The sequence below is a fragment of the Rhinolophus sinicus genome, chromosome 1, assembly GCF_057876585.1.
Source record: "Rhinolophus sinicus isolate RSI-liver-muscle chromosome 1, RSI-T2T, whole genome shotgun sequence".
Lineage (NCBI taxonomy): Eukaryota > Metazoa > Chordata > Mammalia > Chiroptera > Rhinolophidae > Rhinolophus > Rhinolophus sinicus.
Window position 1 is genome coordinate 87,758,324 of NC_142501.1, and position 18,253 is coordinate 87,776,576.

Below are 18,253 nucleotides of genomic sequence, written 5' to 3' on the forward strand. Positions count from 1 at the left end.
GGGCCTTTACTGATCTCCTCCTGGGACTTACTGTAAATTCCACACTGAGTGTTGCAGAGCCCATTGCTTTTCCAGGCTGCACTCAGAACTGGCAACCTCCATGTGACCAAGATTGTGAGCCAGAATTTGTGCTTCTAGAACCCACAGTGACTCACCAGGCACCGTGCTTCATTATAGTAAGAGATGCAAGATACAGAAATTTGTCTTTTACTCTGGAGAGGATGTCTCCACATGCCACTGACTACTGGACCTCTAAAAACTTTACCAAAGTGGCAGATCCCTGAGACTTTGTAGGGTTTATCTCCCACCCTCTGGATGTATATATCTTCCCATGGCCTTTAGTACACGAGCCGCCTCTTGCTCATTCTACCCATCAGCATGTTATTGGTGTAACATATCAATGTGATGTTCTGCAGGATGTCCAGATAGTCTAGATCTCTTCAGACTGAATTGCAATAGAGTAGAAGAATTAACGTAATCCTTGGACAAAACTGGAAATAAGTATTACCTTTTTCCACGTGAATGTAATCTGCTTATCCTTCTGATTGAAATATAAGAGAATGCATTCACCATACCAGTGACCACATAATACGCTCCTGAGCCATTATTCACCTGCCCTAGCAATGATACCATTCCAACACATGGGACACAGTAGCATTTTTATTATCTTAGCTGGGATGGGGAACAATTTCAAAGGCTTGTGGTTGGTTGTCCGCACTATGACAGCTCTTACCTGACAGCCTGAGGACCTAGTATTTCAACTGCCAAGTATGTCTATTGCAATTACACACTCAGGGACCAGGGAAACAAGTGGGTTTGCAGATCCAGTGAGTTCTCTGTAAACCAGCCTTTAGCTAGGACTCTATTAGCTGCTTCTGTATGCCCCTGACCTAACGGGGGGCATGATGACAATTTGGGTCTCAGGATAGCAAAGTCGACTCAGAACCGAGCTCCAAAGCTCCTTGAAATGCTTGAGCATTCATTCCCCTTTTCCCACTGTGAATGCTCCACTCAAGTGAATGTCCGGGGTCCCTTTGGGGAATGACTGGAAGAATCATTGCAATATATACTTTGCACAATGCTGCAGAGCCTTTCCTGCTGAGGGACCCAGCCACTTCTTTTGTCAATGGACTCCAGATCTGAAAATTGGCTCAAATTCAGGAACTGAGTGACTTTTTGAGATGACTGCCCTTAGCCTCCTTCCCCTCCATTTTTGCCTCTTCCTGATTGTAGACGTTAAGCAGCACCCTTATTAGCTGTCTACTGTACCCCTAAGGTAAGATGACAAACTTGTCCTAGTTTTTTCTAAATTCCAAAAGAGGCCTTCTTGCTCTCACACTGAGGCTTTAACTGTTTGTAAATAGTCCTCAGTTTCTCATTCTCTCTCTGCAGGGCATTAATACAGTTTCGTAATAACCAGCCAACTTCACTGTCCTTCTAGGCATTGTTCTCCTTGTCTTTCGAATATCTAGATCATTATACAGGCAAGGATGTGCCCCCACACTAGGAGGAAATTGTAGTTTTGTTTGTTTCTGCCATTTTGAAAAATTATATCACCAGCAGCAACACTGACCTGATATTTGAATCACCGATACAATATGCTTTTTCTGAATTTGTGCCTATTTCACATATACAGGGGGTGCCAAAAAATGTATACACATGACATGTATTCATCTTTTGTTATCGGTATATATTGAGAATTACAATTTTAATACAGTTTTTCCTTTCTTAAAATGTGTATACATTTTTTGGCTACATATATATACATGTATATATATGTACATATAGATATATATTCCTTATTTCAAAATGTAAATATAAACAAAATTGCCAAAAATAGTCTCTCGATTGTTGTCTCTAAAATCCTAATTTTGAGCACATGGAATTCTCACACATTTTTTGTGGGAATACAAAATGGTATGACTTCTATAGGGGGAATTGGACAATATCTAGCAAAATTAAAAATTCATTTATCTTTGACCCAGAATCCTATTTCTAGGAATCTACCCCAAAGAAAATATGACAAAAATATCAAATTATGACTAGTAAGGATAGTTCTTGCAGCAATATTTGTAATACAATAAGACTTCTTTTCATCCAGATGTTCATCAGTGGGGGAATACATTGCAGTGCATCCATACAGTGAAGTGCTATGCAGCTGTAAAAAGGTAATAACTCTGTATATAGTTATGAAATGATCCTAGGACATATTGCTAACTTAAAAAAAATTAAAAGCAAAATTGCCAGCAATTTTGTACAGAACAGTGGTGTATAGTATATTCCTTTCAAGTAAGGGGAGAAAAAAAACTGCAGGGAAATTAAACTTTATTCAGTTATATTTTTAATCAATGCTGCTATTATTTGGAAAATAGTTTTATGTATATAGAGATAAGGCAAATAAACGATATATTAGTATCATAAAGGAACAAAGAATTTTGGTGTTAGAGAAAAAATATACAAGTATAAAATCAAAGAAGTAAAATTCCTATAATTTTACATTTAAATTAGAAGCATTAATTTGTTCTCAAAATGTAATTTATCACCCAGGTTATGGTCTAAAAACTACATCCCAGAAAAGGAGCTGAAGAGTAGCAGAATATGCCAGCCCAAATTATGCCACTTTAGCATAAGGATTATTTTGATCTGAAGACAATGAAGGAGATACAAGAAAAGCTCTCTGCCCTCCCCCTACTTGCCTAAAAGCAGAACATAAACTTGGAGAGGTGTCCTCCCTACCCTCTCTACCAGAAAGGACATAAGTTAATCACTAGACACAACTGTAGATCCTTATCAGCCCAGAGAAGTCACCAGAGGAATCTACGTATATAAGTCTTTGCTAAAACTAGCCCTTCCTACCATTAGTTTCCCCATATATTTGCCTTGCCACAATTTGCCAACCCTAGAAGTTCAAAATCCTTTTCCTTTGTCTACAAAATTATTGTTCTTTGCTAAGATGCTATATAAGCTCAAAGTCCAAACATCCCGTTGAGTAACTCATCACTGAGTACTCCCAAGTGTATTCACAATGCACATGTTAATAAACTTGTTTGTCTTTCTTTTGTAAATGTCTTTTGTCAGTCTAAATTTGCAGGGCCCCAGTTAATAAACTTAAGATGAGTACAGGAAAATCCTCCCCTATAGAAAAAAGGCTCCTTTGAGAAATAGCTTACTCCAGGGTTGGGGCAGAAAATATAAGATAAGCCTGAAATAGCTTTCATACCCAAAAGCAAGGAAGGCAGCTAAGACTGTTAAAGTCATGTCAGAAGTACTCAGGAACCAACTTGAAGACATTCCATCTGGCCCAAAATGAGACAGTATAATGACTGATGACTGAAGCAAATGAAAAATGAAAAATATCAAATACATTAAAACCCATCAGTACATAATGATGTTCAAAACTAAAAATTTAGAATACAAATTCATTTAAAGACTATAAAAAAAGGAATTAAATTGAGCACTTACATTGCCTTTCCTGTGCAAACTGTGTTTCCTACACACATATTTGAAGAGAAAAAGTTATATTTCAGGTAATAATGAATACAGAAAAAATATATAAAAGTTAGAATATCACCATTTGAAACTCTGAATGAAATAATGGACCAAGTCAATGATCATCAGTGCTACTAAGACCATTAGGTAAAGGGCTGATGGGAAACTTTTACAAAAGATAGATCATGTTGTCGACACTTGGACCCATTAATCAACTTTTATATCAGAAAAAGAGAAACAGATATTGATGTGCTTTCTGTTATGATGCAATGAGAAGGGCATTCTACCAAAAAACAATTTTTTCCTGCCCACCCCAAAAAAAATCCAACCTGAATATGATCAAGCCTCTAGATCTAACAGCAAGATTACAGTAAATATAGAGATAAAAGGAACATTACAAAATGACAACATAAAAACACAATCATCAAAATTCTGAATGTGGGAAACTGACAAATGACCCAGTTTTTTCAATAAATAAATGGCAGGAAATAAAAAAGAGAAGACTCATTACAGATTAATAAAGATTTAAGAAACATAGCAACCTAATGCAGTGTTTGAACTGAATCAAACAAATGAACTATAAAAAGATATTTAAGAAAATGTGAGAAAATTTTAAACTCTGATTGAATATTTGATGATATTCAGGAATTACAGTTAAACTTTGGTTAGGTGATATATTAGTTTGTGATTATGATTTTTAAAATTGAAATAATTATAGTTCCAGTCAAGATGGTGCAGTAGGTAAATGCTTTGCTCACCTTCTCTCACAACCACATCAAAATTACAAACAAAACAACCATCACTGAGAATCACCTGAACCGAAATCTTGCTGAACCGAAGCCCTACAACTAAGGACATGAGGAAGAAGCCACCTCTAGACTGGTAAGAGGCGCAGAGGTTCGGAATAGGCTGGTCCCACACCCACATGTGACCATTAAAAATTGAGAGGGATATCTCAGTTGCAGAAGTCCCTCCCAAAGGAGCAAGGGGTCCCAGTCCCACCCCAGCCCAGGGTTCCAGTGCCGGGGAGAAAAGTCCCCATAATTTCTGGTTGTGAAAACTAGCAGAGAATTGTGACTGAGTGGGATGGAGGGCAGCTGTACCCCCAGGTGCTCCTCTTAAAGGGACTGCACGCAGACTTGCTCACCAATGGACTCACTGGCTCTGAGTTCCAGGGCTGTGGCAGCAGTTAGAAAGGCAGCAGAGACATATGGTGGAACTGAGTTGTCTGGTTTCAGGACGAGGGCTGGAAAGGCAGCTTTATCCTGGAAGGAGAAGCTGGTGGAGGAAATTTCTTTGTTGAGCCCCCCCCCCCTTCCTGGCGTGCCGATGCAGGTGGCCACCACATCTGAGTCACCATCAAGCTGGCTAATGCAGTTCATTTGCTATGCCCTGTTGATTCTGAGACACCTGCCCCACCCAACTTTCGAACACACCCAAGCCACTTCAAATAGCTGTTTTGTACAAACTGCCTGCCTTGGCTCATGCTGCACACTTTCCTAGAGTCTCTCAAAGACTTGCAGAACCCAGACAAGCACCGTCTGGCTTGAGCACGTTCCGTATCTCTGGCTGAGCAGCCCTAAGCCCGGCACTAGCGGTAAACAGCCTTGGTTTGAGGCTTGGCCACTTGAGGTACTTCCAAGCACAGTACTGGTGGTGGCCATCTGTGGATTGCTTTGTGGCTCTTGCCTGGTGGCCTCAGGTGGGGCACGGGCTGTGGCTGAACTCCACTTGCAGCAGGTCCCCTCCCAGGTGGCTTTGGTTTGGTGCACCCAGTAGCCAGCTTTGAAATGAGCTGGAGCATCACCCAGCCACTTCAAGGATGACACACTTAAGGGGTGGATTAGGCTGACACCAGAGCCCTCCTAACCCAGATCCTGCTCCGCAGGGTCAGCCCCTGCACAACTCTTCCACTGTAGTTACAGCCAGTCCTCATAACCAATGAGCCTGAGGGTCAATACCTCCCATTGATGTGCAAATAACAACTAAGGCTCAACTACAAGAGGAGGGCACACAAACCCACACAACGGACACACCTGCAGTGTGCAGCTAAGGTGACCAGGAAGACTGCACCACTGAGCTCCACAGCACATCTATATTAAGGCCACTCTACTAAGACCAGGAGACATATCAGCCCTACCTAATACATGGAAACAAACACAGGGATGCAGCCAAAATGAGGAGACAAAGAAATATGTCCCAAATAAAAGAGCACAACAAAGCTCCTGTAAAAGAACTAAATAACCTGGAGACAATCAATCTACTAGACGCAGAGTTTCAAACACTGGTTATAAGGATGCCCAATGATCTCAGGGAGAACTTCAACAAAGAGATATGAAACATAAAAATGGAGATGGAAAACAAAACAAAAAAGTCAGAAATAAAGAATACAATAATGGAAATGAAGAGTACACTAAAAGGGAGTCAACAGTAGATTAGGTGAGGCAGAGGATCGAATCAGGAATTTAAAAGATAGAGAAAACACCCAATCAGAACAGCAAAAAGAAAAAAGAATCCAAAAAAATGAGGACAGTTTAAGATACCTCTGGGACAACATCAAGTGTACCAACATTCACATTATAGGGGTACCAGAAGGAGAAGAGAGAGAGCAAGGAATTGGAAAACTATTTGAGGAAATTACGATGGAAAACTTCCCTAACCTGGTGAAGGAAATACAAGTCCAGGAAGCATGGAGAGTCCCAAACAAGTTGAACCCAAACAGGCTCACACCAAGCCACGTCATAATTAAAATGCCAAAGATTAAAGACAAAGAGAGAATCTTAAAAGCAGCAAGAGAAAAGTAGTTAGTAACTTGCAAAGGAGCTCCCATAAGACTATCACCTGATTTCTCAACAGAAACTTTGCAGGCCAGAAGGGACTGGCATGAAATATTCAAAGTGATGAAACGCAAGGATGTACAACCAAGATTAGTCTACTCAGCAAAGCTATCATTTAGAATCAAAAGACAGATAAAGAGCTTCCCAGACAAGAAAAAGCTAAAGGGGTTCATCACCACGAAACCAATATTACAAGCAATCTTAGAGGGGTTTTTTTTAGGACCAAAAAAAAAAAAAAAAAGAAAGAAAAGAAAAGAAAAAATAGGAATAATAAAATGGCAATAACTACATACCTTTGAACAATTACTTTTAATGTACAAGGTGGGATCAAAACATACAGTGAATGTTTAAATTTAAAAAAGTTATTACAGTAAAAGACACATTGGCATTAATCCCCCTCAAAATACTCCCCCTCACTACGAACATACTTATCCCATCGTTCTTGCCACTTTCTGAAGCAGTTCTGGAAGTCCTCTTTTGTGAGTCTTTACAAGCATTTGAGAAACGATGTGCATAAAGAGCAGCCTGAGAAATGGGCAAATGATTTTACCGTCCATCATGACAACACTGTGTGTCACACATCACTTTTGGTACAGCAATTTCTGTCAAATAAAAACATTATGGTGTGTCCTCATCCACCTTATTCACCAAATCTTGGATCATGTGACTTCTGGCTCTTCCCCAAAGTCAAAATGTAAATGTTTTGAATTGATTCAGGACATTGAGGCAGCCAGGACAGTGCAACTAAAGACACTCACAAAAGAGGACTTCCAGAACTATTTCAGAAAGTGATAAGAATAATGGGATAAGTGTGTTACAGGAAGTGAGGGGGAGTTTTTTGAGGGGGATTAATGGCATTGTGTCTTTTACTGTAATAAATTTTTTTAATTTAAACATGCACCGTATTTTTTTAATCATACCATGTAAATGGATTAAATGCTCCAATCAAAAGACAGTGGGACTGAATGGATAAGAGAACAAGACCCTTCCATATGCTGCCTATAAGAGACTTACTTCAGACCAAAAGATACACACAGACTGAAAGAAAAGTAATGGAAAAAGATATCTCATGAAAATAGAAACAAACAAAAAATCTGGAGTAGCAATACTTATACAAGACAGAATAGGCTTTGAAAGACTATGACAAAAGACAAAGAAGGACATAATAATCCCACTTCTGAGTATCTGGAAAGAAAAACCCAAACACTTCTTCAAGAGGATGTGCTCATCTATATGATCATTGCAGCATTATTTACAATAGCCAAGATGTGGAGGCAGTCTGGGTGCCCCTGAATGGATGAATGGATAAAGAGGTATCACATATATACAATGGAATATTACTCAGCAATAAAAAGAACATTGAAATCTTGCCATCTGCGACAACATGGATGGACCTAGAGGGTAATGTACTGAGTGTAGTAAGTCAGACAGCAAAAGACAAATGTCGTATGATTTTACTTATAAGTGGATGCTAAACAACAAAATAAACAAATGAAACAGAAACAAACTCATAGATACAGAGAACATTTTGACGATTGCCAATTGGGAGGGTGTGGGGGTGGGTGAAAAGGGAAAGGGATTAAGAAGGACGAATTGGTTGTTACAAAGTAGTCATGGGGATGTAGGGTATAGTATAAGGAATATAGTCAATAATATTGTAATAACTATGTATGGTATGAGATGGGTACTAGATCTATTGAGGTGATAGATGGGAGGGTCGTGTGTGTGTGTGCGTGTGTGCGTGTGTGTGTGTGTGTGTGTGTATGTGTGTAATATTATTGCACCACAAAAAAAAGAATGAAATCTTGCCATTTGCAACAATATAAATGGACCTTGAGGGCATTATGCTAACTGAAATAAGTTAAGTAGAGAAAGGCAAATACTATATGATCTTATATTTTATCTTCCACTTACATGTGGACTCTTAAAAACAAAACAAACAAACAAAAAAACAAACAAGCTCATAGATACATGGAACAGATTGGTGGTTGTCAGATGGAGGAGGTTGGGAGGAAGGTGGGCCAATGGGTGAAGGAAGTCAAAAAGCATAAACTTCTAGTTATAAAATAAGTCCTGGTGATGTAATGCACACTATGGCTGATAATACTGTACTGCATGTTTGAATGTTGCTAAGAGAGTAGATCTCATAATACAAATTTTCACCATGAGAACAAAAATTTAACTGTATGGTGACAGATGTTAACTAGACTTGTGATCATTTCAAAACATATACAAATATTAAATCATTATGTTATACACATGAAACTAATAATGTTTTATGTCAATTATACCTCAATTTAAAAAATTCATATGCCAACACTTGACAACTTCATTACTCGTATGTCTGACAATTTTTTCCCCAAGCACTTACACACTGCAATATCTACTTTTATTATAAATTAACCTCCTTTTGTTTATCCTTCATAATACAATTAGAGCATTATATTGATTTTTTTTTAAATGATATGTGCAGGTAGATTGCACTATGTATGTGTTTCATTTGAGGATGGCAAAGTGGTGTGAAAATGTTATAAAATGGCAATGATAATAAATATTACCATTATAATAAGGGTGAGAGCTGCTAATCTAGTGCTCCTAGTCATTTCTTGTTCACCATTTGGGATTTCCTGACTATTTACCACAGGAAAATGATTCTGAAAACACATGTTTTTTTCTCCAACCAGCAGCAGGCTAGTTATTAGCACCCCGGGAATGTGTCAGATAACTCCATTTTCAACAGATGGAGTTCAGCACCAGATAAGAACACGGCTGAGAACTGTTTGAGAAAGATAACCTAAGACAGTGGGTGCACTTTGGAATCATAAGGGAAACTTAAAAAAAAATCCTGATGTCTGGGTCTCTCCCTTAGAGATTCTGACTTAATTGATCAGGAGCAAGGAGGTGTTGGAGATTTTAAGCTATCCAGGTAATGGGAATGTGCAGCCAAGACTGAGGACCCATGAATGCTCTCCGACTGAAGCAGCGGTTTGCAGACTGCAGAGGAAATCGAAATCTCTGGGAGGGTTGTAAAAAACAGACCACAGGCCATCACCCTGAGTTTCTGATTCAGTAGGTCTGGAATGGGGTCCAATAATTGGTGTCTCTGAAAAAGTTCCCAGGAGATGCTCACGCTCCTGGTCCAGAGACCACACTTGGAAAGCAGAAAGCGCTCGGACGCAAGCCCTGAACACCACGGTGGTCCCAAAGGAAACACACTTGTGCAACTGAGTGGCTGAAAAAAGTTGTTCATTTTTTCAGAGAATACCATTTTTACTTGAAAGAATGCTGACACACAGTGGTTATTCAGACTTGGGTATTTGGGAGGCATTTTCTCAAAAATAAAGCGAGCTGGTCACTCTAAGGAAGACACCTGACAATTTTCGTTGCCAAGGACAAAATCTGAGGTTTCAAGTGAAAACTAGAAACTTGGAAAATTTGTATCTACCATCATGAGTTTGACTACGTACGAACACTGAAAGATTTCTGTGATGATATTGGTAGTCATGTTAATGGCTGTGACTTTTTGGATATAGCAAAATGAAATGTGTTAACATCTGGAGAATCTGCATAACTCAATGGACCAGTATTTTCCAGATGAACAGTGCATACATAAGTGCATAGTGTTACAAAATCACGCATGGGTGACAGAGCCATTCAAACATAAAGTTAGACCAACCGATTATAATGTAACAGAATATGATATGATTTCAGATTTCACATTGCAACTAACCTTTAAAAAGTACCCGTGGAGTTCTAGTGTAGTACAAAGAATATTCACAGTAATCTGAACATGCCGCTAAAGTACTCCCACCCCCTTTTCAACTACATATCTGTGTGGGGCCAGATTTTCTTCATATTCTTTAACCAAAGCAACAGGCCACAACAGACTGAATGTAGTATTGGATATAAGAATTCAGTTGTCATCTATTAAACCAGACAGCAAAGAGACTTGAAAACAGTGTGAAATAATGTCCCTCTTCTTACTGATACGTTTTTGCTTTGGCAAATATTTAATTTTCATAAAGTTTTATTTAAGTTAATATGCAGTTATTTTATTCTTGTTATTTTAAACTAATTAATAAACACTGTTTTTAATTCTCAATTTTAATTTCTAATAATTTAAATATTCCCAGATATAGGCCATATAAATATAAATTCATATGAGATCCTCAATAATTTTGAAAAGCATAGAGGAGTCATGAAATCAAAAATGTTGAGAGCTGCTGTTCTAGAGTTCCAGGACGGTTTTAGTTCTTGACTTGATGGTAGCCACATGGATGTTTTATAGTTATTTCTTAAAATATATATACCTATTTTATGTAGTTTTCTGAATGTTGTATTTCATGATTTTTTTTAAAAAAAAATTGTAATTAAGTTGCCTCTTGGTGTAGTAGAAAGAGCAGGGTTTCAAAAATTAAAGGTTCAAGATTCTATCTGTGTTAATTTGTTGTATAAAAAAGAATAGCTATAATTGCACCTTCTGTAAACATGCAAGTGCTTTAGAGACTGTAAAGTGATATGCAACTGTCGGCCACTATTACTGTTAGAGAGTAGCAACACATATATATCAGTTTAAACGTTTCTCCTAACCAACATGCCTATTATGACCTTGAAGCAGATGTTTGAGAATTCCTTAAACCATCATGTTTCCCAGTCTTACTTGACTTCCAAAACACTTGGAGTTAAATTTGTTGCACAGTGTTAAGAACTCTGTTGTAGATTTGTTACAGGTTATTTCTCCTCCAAGTAGTATTTCATCTTCTTTGTTTATCTTTTTTAGACTGCCTCAACTTTTATGTGTCTGAATATTGTCAATGACCTCAAATACTTCGTAGAAAAAAAGGAAGAGAGTAAATTTTATGCAAACAATAAGGATACTGATAGTATGAGAGAGAACACGGCCCTTGCATGCCTTCTTTCTAAAGGCTGTAAGGCAACGTTTGTGGCAATCGCATTTTTCTCTTTCTGCAGCCCATCACCCTCAGATAAATAAATAAAGCACAGAACTTTCATTTCCAGGCAGTTGTCATAGCAACCTTTGACTCACCAGAGAAGAAGGAATTCTCAGATCTCAAGCCCTGACTCCAGAAAAGAAGCTAAAAAGACACAAAGACGAAAAGGAACATTAAAGAATGATTTGCAAGATGTGACGAAAGTGGGTATCTGTTATTCAGAACTTTTCCACTAAATGTACGTACTTTTCCCCCGACATATATTTCCCCTTATAGATTTCCAAACGCAACAGCAAAGACAATAACAGCCATTTATTACTTATTACCTGCCAGGCACATAGAACATTCCCTCACATAGAGGAAAACATACATTGTGTTTTGTTTTGTTTTGTTTTAATACTCTCAACACTCTGTGGTACTATTTTTGTCCATGTTTTACTTATGAGGAAATTGAGTTTAGATAGATAGATGAAGCAATTTACCAGAAGCCACACAATAGGTCTGACAATTCAGTTCGCGAATTCATCCCAGGAAAAGTGCTACATACCTCATTGCTGAATATCACTACAGTTACCTTCAAAGTACTCCCCTTGGCTCAGGAGCCCCTAGGTTCTTCTCCTCCAGATGCCTGGTGCCACCCCACCCCCCCAACCCCCCGGCCTATTTCAGTATCATGGTTTGCAGAGCACAGATGGCTGTTTCCCCCAGCCCTTCTCTGGCCTCCCACCCTCCCTTTGCTGCAGCCCCTGGTGGAGAGGACACTGGGTGTAGCGGGATTCTCCCACAATTTGGCCTTGGCTTGGAGGAGGGTTTTCAGCCTCAGCGCTACTCACATTCTGGGCCAGACAATTGTCGTAGGGGCTGTTCTGTGCACTGTACCAACGGTTTGTACTGCGCTGCCAATGTAAGTGGCTGGTGGCAAGTTCGCGAACTTAATTGTCAGATTTCATAAGTGCTTGAACTTTCAGTCTTCCATACAGTGGACCGCTTTTTGGAATGTTCTCTGGTTTTCTGAATTTCCTCCTGCTTTACTAAGCACACACGTGGCTGCCTCCTTTGTTCCTGCCTGATCTGTAAACGCCGGCATGTCCGGGACTCAGACTGAGCCCTCTTTTCTACCCAGATGAGCTCTTCCAGTCCTGTGGCTTTGCAATGCCTTCTCGGCACTGATGACCCGAATGTGTATCTGCCGCCCCAGGTCATTCACATGCATTTCGGACTCAGTATGCAGTTGTTTTGCTGGGCACTTAGACATCTACTAGGTATTTCAAAAGTAATAAACAGCTCCTGTCCGTGAGTCTTCCCTGGCTCAGGAAAAGACAGCATTCTCAAACCAGGTGGTCACAGCAAAACTCCTCAGAGTCGTCCTTGATTTCTCCCTTTTTCTCACCCCCTCCCCCACTAATGTATAAACAAGTTATGTCAGACAGTCACCCAAAAGCTATCTAAAACCTGCTTCTTTTCTCCATTGCCACCACTTTAATGAAGGCCATTGTCTTGTCCCTGGACTTCTCATCAGTAACTTTCTAACCGAGGCCTCTGCTGCCACTCTCCAGAGAACAGTCTGGAATGAGCTTTTGAGACCATAAATCAGATCATGCCAGCTTAGAGCCTTCACGTTGCTCTTAGAATATGACATGGACTCCTGACGATAGCCTAGAAGGCCCTGCACAGCCGGCGCCTGCTTCCTGCTCCAGTCCCCTCCAGGGGTTCCTCCATCATTCGGCTTCTGTCACAATATTCTCCTTTCCTTTCCTCAAACACTCAAGGGTTTTTGTTTGGTTTTGTTATTGCCTCTGGGATTTGCTGTATAAAGACTATGAACTGTCTCAACCTTCTCTCAGCTCATCTTCTTCGCTGGCTCTTTTTCATCCTTCAGGTTTCAACCCAAATACGATCTTAGAGATTGTCTTTCTAAAGTGGCCTCCTACAGGAGTTCTCAGCCATCACATCACTTTTATTAACAACACTTACCAGGATCAGAAATGGTTACTATCTCCCACCTCCCCATCGTGTAAGCTCCATCGGGTCAGGGACCCTGTCTTTTCATTTCTACATTCTCAAAGCTTAGGAGCATATAGGACGTGCTCAATAAACACTCACTGACGGGGAAGGAAGGAAAGAAGAAAGAGAAATTCAGTGCCAAACTGCCATCCCAGGATTATTTTACCCCAAAACTGCTTTCGACTCCCTCCCTCCTTTTAGCTTTTCAAGGTGATTTCCAATTATGTTACTTTGCTCTAAATCTAGACTGATGTGTGAATCCCCCAAGACCCTGAGTTTGAGCAGAGGGAGAAAGAAGAGGGGCTGAAGGAATGGAAACAGCAGGGTCCCTAAACAAGCATGAACCTACTTTATCCTCTTGCAAACTCTTTGGCTTTGTGGGAGGGAGGGCAAAAATAGAAAACACTACAGCACAGTTTCTACTCCTGCGAAAACGAAGGTTAAATTCCTTGAGAGAAGAAGACTGTCATGCGGGGCGGCCTGCGGGGTCTCTGCTCCCGCTCCCCATACAAGAACGCAGGATATGGTGAGGCCAAAAAGGAACACCCACGGAGCCATAGGTAGGGGAGTCATACCACTACGGTCTCACTGGAGGCTGGGTTCACTGGACGTGTGACCTGCTGTCCGTTTTCTCTGCAACCCACCGACGACTCTCCTCCACTCTCCTCCGCTCTCCTCCGCTCTCCTCCGCTCTCCTCCGCTCTCCTCGGCTCTCCTCGGCTCTCCTCGGCTCTCCTCGGCTCTCCTCGGCTCTCCTTCGTAGCCGCAGCAGTTATATTAGTGGCTAATGGCTCAATGGCTACAGCTGATGGCCAACCAGCCCCAGCTGATGGCCATCTACTACCCGAGCCAGCACCCCTCCACGTGAGGCCGAGAGCCTGTAAACTACTTTCTGGGGCTCTGCCCCCACACTCCACCCCTACAGGTTCTCGCCTCACAATCTAGGTGACAAGCGTCTTCCGCGAGGGTCCCTGTGCCATATTAGCCTACTGACACCTACGGACGAAAAGAAACCGTAGTCTTAGGAACCAACGATTGCAAATCCCTTCCATCTGGGAGGATACATGCTAGCTTCTTGTCCTGGGAAAGGAGGGTTGCTGCCACTGGCACCTTTCCCGGTTTGTGGTAGCAGACCTTTATGGCAGTGCTTGGGGTCCCTTGCATAGTTTCAACATGTAACAGAACAGGGGATCCCATAATAGGCCATAGTGAGAGCACATAGTTTCCTCGCAAAATCATCCCGGTATCGGGACCTCTGTATACTACAGTTACTTGCGGTGGCCACTCAGCCACCACCCCTGGCGTCACTTGCAAATCATGAGTCAAACCGGCCCCCCATGGGGCTATCAGACCCAACCACCGACAGTGGGGGCTTTTGACCTGCCAGGGCCAAGTCCATTGCTGCCGTTCCCCTGCTTCCAAGCATGTGGGTGCTGGCAGCAAAATGTTCCCATTTCTGCCTTAGCCTGGCTTTAACAGAGTCTCACTCGTGGTAACTTGTAATTGAATGGGAGCGGCCGTTCGATGTAGCAGAGCTTCTACTGGTGCGGGCCCTCCCTTCCGTGGTCTCTCATTCAGGACTCTCAGGACGTCCCATAGACGCGAGGCCCAGTCACGCATCGTAGGAGGGTGTTTTGACACCCGGAGACCTTGCTTCAAAAGGCCATTATAGCGTTCAATCATGCCAGCTGCTTGTGGATTGTACGGGGTGTGAAACAACCATTGCACGTCCATCCTGGCAGCCCAGCGCTGCACTTCTTGCCCCGTAAAATGGGTACCCCTGTCACTTTCAACGACTTGGGGGCGCCCATACAGGGCGCACAGCCGTGTAAGGGCGATCACTGTATGCCGCTGATCCGCAGCCAGGCAGGGCCAAGCAAACATCAACCCCGTAGCAGTGTCTACTGCTGTAAATGCATATATCGCGTTGCGGGCCTTAGGCAGGGGTCCAATGTAATCCACTTGCCAGTGAGTGAGGGGCACCCTCCCTCGCATAATCTGCTGTGTCTCCCAGGGGAGCCTCCGCCTTTGGGGGCTGTCCTGGGCACAGACGGCACAGTCATAGCAGGCATCTGCTATCTCCTGCCATTTCAAAGGCAGGCCCCAGCGTCTGCTCACCTGCCACATGGTTCGGCTTCCAGCGTGCTGTAATTTCCTATGCAGCCAATGGGCCACATCAGTGGCAGGAGCCCGCTCTAACCATCGTACCCGTGCTAGGGCGTCTGCTTCATCATTACCTGGGGACACTAAGGGGGAGTGACCTGTGACATGCATTAAGGTCACCTCCTTTCTCTGCCCTAGGTCCCAGAGGTCCTGCCACATGGCTTGACCCCACAGTGGACAGTGTCCCACCAACCAGTTTTGGTGTTTCCATGTAGGCAGCCACAACGTTAGGCCCCGGAACACCGCCCAGCTGTCAGTGCAAATAACTAGGGGCCCAGGCTCGTGGCTGATTACCATCCACACAGCCCGTAACTCAGCCCACTGGCTACTCTGGCCCGTCCCAGTATCAAACCAAATGGTGTCTGTTTTGGGCTGCACACCAATAGCCGTCCAAACAGCTGCAGCACCTTGGCTAGAACCATCAGTAAACCAGGCATCCTCAGGTACTGGGGACTGTCCTCCTTTGTAGGGCGAGGGCTCCAAGTCCTCCCCTCTAGGCAGAGCACTTGGCTCAGCCTGGACTACAAGCTCCACAGGCCATAGGACCTGTTGTAGCTCTGTGCTCAAAGGGCTTGAACTAAGGGTGCTACGTTGCTCCAAGTAGGCACCCCACTTGGCGAGGGTGGTGGTCTGTGCCACCCCCGTTTTGGGTCCCTGGGTCCACGTACGGACCCACCCCTGGACAGGATATGTTGTTCGAACCAACACGCGTGCCGTTCCTGTGATGGCTTCTGTGGCCACTAGGGCTGCATACACAGCAGCCAGCTGTTTTTCTATTAGAGAGTAGCGGACCTCCTCTCCTTTCCATAATTGGGAACAAAATCCCACTGGCAACCGGAGACGCTCCTGCTGTTGCCAGAGGCCCCATCTGTACCCCTCTTGGGTTACGTGAACATCAAGTTCAAATAGGCGGCCGGGGTCCACTACTTGCAGAGCCTGTGCCTGCTGCACTGCCTGTTTTGTGGCAATGAAGGCTTGCTCTATAGCTTCTGTCCAATCCCATGAGGCCCCCTTTTTTATCATCTTGTACAAGGGCCTTGCCATTTGTGCTAAATGGGGTACAAATGCCCGCCAATACCCTAGCAGACCTAAATACGTCTGCAGTTGGGAGACCTTGGTCGGCCGGGGAAAGGCTTGTATTTTGTCAATGATTGCCTCAGGTATAACCTTTGTCTTACCCGACCACACAACACCCAAAAACTTGACGGATAAGCCAGGGCCTTGGACCTTTTCCTCATTCACCGCCCAGCCACGTGACTTCAGGTGGTGGAGAAGAGAGGGAGCTGCTTGCTCTAAATCAGAAAGAGAATCTGAGGTTAACAGAATGTCATCAACATAATGAAACAAGGCCACAGAGGCTGGGCGATCCCATAGTGCCAAATCCTGGGCCACAAGCCCGTGGCAGATAGTGGGGCTGTGCAAGTATCCTTGCGGAAGGACTTGAAAAGTCCACTGATGCCCATCCCACGTAAAAGCAAACTGCTCTTGACACTCGGGTGCAATGTCAATGGAGGAAAAAGCATTGGCCAAGTCCACTACATAGTGATATGTCCCCAGGCGGACAGTCAGACATCCATTAAATCATGAATTGAAGGCACTGCAGCGTGCAAGGGTGGCGTCACCTTATTTAACTCCCTATAGTCCACATTCATTCGCCAGGTCCCATCTGGCTTCTTGACAGGCCATACTGGGGAGTTAAAGGGACTGTGCGTTGGCCTCACAATATGTGCCTTCTCCAATTCCAATATTGTACGACCGATCTCCTCCTGTCCTCCTGGCAGGCGATACTGTCGCACTGTGACCACGTGCCAGGGCTGTGGCAACACTTGAGGAGGGTGGTGAGCATGCCCGCGTGTCACCGCTTTTACCACCCGGATCCGGAGACGGAACTCTCTTACCGACGTCTGTAAGCTGAGGCCATGTAGCACGTCCACCCCTAGAATATACTCCGGAACGGGGGAGACATAAACCTTGTAGGTACGAAGAGGGAGCCTTCCTATACCCAGTGGTAAGGAAACGGCTTCCACAGTCACAGTTTTTCCCCCGTAGCCATCAATGCAGATTGCTGGTCCAGGGAACAGTTCTGGGTTCCCATAAACGAGACTGCAGTCAGCACTAGTGTCAACTAGAGCCAAAACCCTCTGTACATTCGAAGGGGACCAATGTATGGACAGTTCCTCGTGGGGCCTCCGGTCCCTGCTCGTCCCCTCTTACCGGGTACCTTGGCCCCACCCCTAATCAAGCTGAAAGGAGTCGGCCTCAAGCGGCTGCATGAAGTCCTGGAGGCACACGGGTCGCGCTTTCCCAGACTCCTCCTTTATGCTTCTCCGGAATTGTTGTTCCGGACGCAACTGTTTCCAAAGTTCCAGCAGGAGTGCATTGGGTTGTCGATCTATTTTCTTCCTATCGACCCCTTCTGCCAAGAGATCACGCCACATCTGTGCGCGTGTTACTCTCTGAGGCCCGCGACCTCGCCCCTTTACCTTTGGTTTGGGCTTCCAGGTCTCAACTGTGCGGACCTCCTGTCTTAACTTCCTTCGCCTCCGGCTTTCAACATCCCCTAGGGTGGCCATGGCAGTTGTAACTTCATGGATCCGTCGCCCTACACACGGTGTAAGAATAGCAACCAAGGATCCAAAAGCACTCGCAGGTGCAGTGTCCAAAACCAGATCTCTCATGCTGGCAGTAAAAAGCTCGTCATCTGGGCCCTGCATGTTGAGGTTAAAAATAGCATGTCTCATACCCATTTCACGGATTATTTGCGTAAGTTCTGTATATGACTGCCATTGACTCACAGTGTCTGGCAGC